The sequence below is a fragment of the Podarcis melisellensis genome, assembly GCF_964234715.1.
Source record: "Podarcis melisellensis genome assembly, chromosome: 17".
Taxonomy (NCBI): Eukaryota; Metazoa; Chordata; class Lepidosauria; order Squamata; family Lacertidae; genus Podarcis; species Podarcis melisellensis.
Genome location: NC_138534.1, coordinates 36,972,069 through 36,973,956, shown reverse-complemented (window position 1 = coordinate 36,973,956; position 1,888 = coordinate 36,972,069). Strand labels below are relative to the sequence as shown.

Below are 1,888 nucleotides of genomic sequence, written 5' to 3'. Positions count from 1 at the left end.
ATTTTGGAGCAGTAAAGAGGGAGGATACAGCTGTGATAATGTATGACAGCAGCTGCATATTTAGCGTAATATTTAGTTTGGCCCCTTCTTTGATTTTTTTTTTAGTATGTTTTTGTTTTGTATGGATAAAGAGCATTACTTTATGCTTTTTGTGCAATAGGTTTGAAACATGCTTCTGTTAGGCATAACTTTAAGATTTTAAATGTAGCATCTACTAACCACAGATCTGAAAAGGAATGTAGGTGGGTTTAAGTGTACATTCAAATGGGCTCTTCTGTTTTTTGTTTTTTGTTTTTCCTTCCTGGGATTTTCAAGAGTGACATTTGGGAGTTGTGTCTGCGTGAAAGAACTACCTGTCAGCAATATTTTTTAACGAAAAGATTTGGCAAAAAACTCTTAAATGTAAAATGTGGAAGAAATCGGCAAGACTTGCAACCTATCCGAATCTTTTTTTGTGTGCCATTAATATGTCTGGTATTGCTCTCTTATTTGTATACCATTTAACCTGGAAATATTTATTTCTCAGTGGTTGTGCAAAGCTCCAGATGCAAACTGTAACCTTGGAGGGGAAATGCAATCATTTTAAAATATCAGACTTCAAAATATGATGGTGCTATTTTTCTCCCCCCCTCAGTAGGATTTGAGCCTTTTGAAAGCTTATCTGGCTCTTATTGTTTTCATAACAATCTAATTAGTCTTGGGAGATTCACTGTCCTGTTTCTTTTCCAGTGGATGACAACTCTATTAGCATAGCCTATTTGCAATGATTTGAAACTGAGCTGTAAATTTAAATGCAACAGGAGAAAGCCAACCAGTTTGTACATCTACACAATAACTTTGATAACTTTATATTTTAACCAGTACATAAGAAATGCATTTACTGCAGACGGTTAAAACTGTATTTTACAGAAAAAAATCTGTTTCTGTATTTCCTCAGGTAATTGCTCCAGTTTTAAACACTTCACGTGATACCTTAACTTAACATATATACACGTGCCCTCCAATTTCAAATGTAAAAAGATGAGGTGCACAGGCAGACCCCATTGCATGCCAGAATTGCAAGTGGACGTATTCACCTTATAGTCAAAATGTGCACAGGAAATGCAACCTTTTTAGCAAGATCCATACTGCTGGCTTAGAAACGCAGTTTCCGCTTTAAGTGGAAGTGGTGGCTGAATGCACATTCTCCAGGAATTGGTTTCTAACCCTAAAAACTGGCTGCTGCCGTTTGAATTCCTCCCCTCTTCGTTGAGCACAAATTGTGCCCTGGAGGTGACTCACAAAGGCCAGGGTTACCAGGTCCTTGCGATCCAGGGTTTCTGCTGAGCCAGTGGCGTAGTGTGGGGGGTGCAGGGGGGGGGCCGACCGCACCGGGCACAACATCTGGGGGTTAGGGTTACGGGGCACAAATCCACGGGTTAGGGGGCGCAAATTACTTGCCTTGCCCCGGGTGCTGACAACCCACGCTACGCCACTGTGCTGAGCAGCTGCAAATTGGCAGAGAAGATGGAGATCTGCGGCGGAGGAAGCAGGGTGTTTGTGTGTTTTGCTTAACCATTTCCCTTACAGACCACTTGCCTCCACAATCCTACAGACATGCTTCTGGAACCCTGGCTGGGGTGACGTGGAGATTGCAGGAGGAAAATGGTGCAGGAAATGTTAAGCACTTTCTCCCATCTTATTCCTCTGCTGCAGTTGGTTCCCTTAACCCTACTGTTTTGCAGCTCCGTGGCAGATCTCGGTTCCAGGCCTTGTTCTGTTGCTGAATGCGTTGTTCTGACCACTGCACCTGTCTGGAGTTCTGTGAATGCCCATGAGCGTTGAACCTGTCAAAGCTACGAATGGTTCCTCCTCCTCCTCCTAATGTTTTGTGTGAATGGGCACATTT

General features: G+C 42.6%; 1 long non-coding RNA gene across 1 annotated transcript; it reads right to left on the bottom strand.

The window, feature by feature from the left end:
• Nucleotides 1–628: 628 nt before the first annotated feature.
• LOC309360367 lies at nucleotides 629–1,563 on the bottom strand. Its single transcript, XR_014164058.1, has 2 exons — nucleotides 1,476–1,563; nucleotides 629–1,322 (listed from the first exon to the last, which is right to left on the bottom strand). It is a non-coding gene; the product is annotated as an uncharacterized lncRNA (long non-coding RNA).
• Between the last annotated feature and the right edge of the window lie 325 nt (nucleotides 1,564–1,888).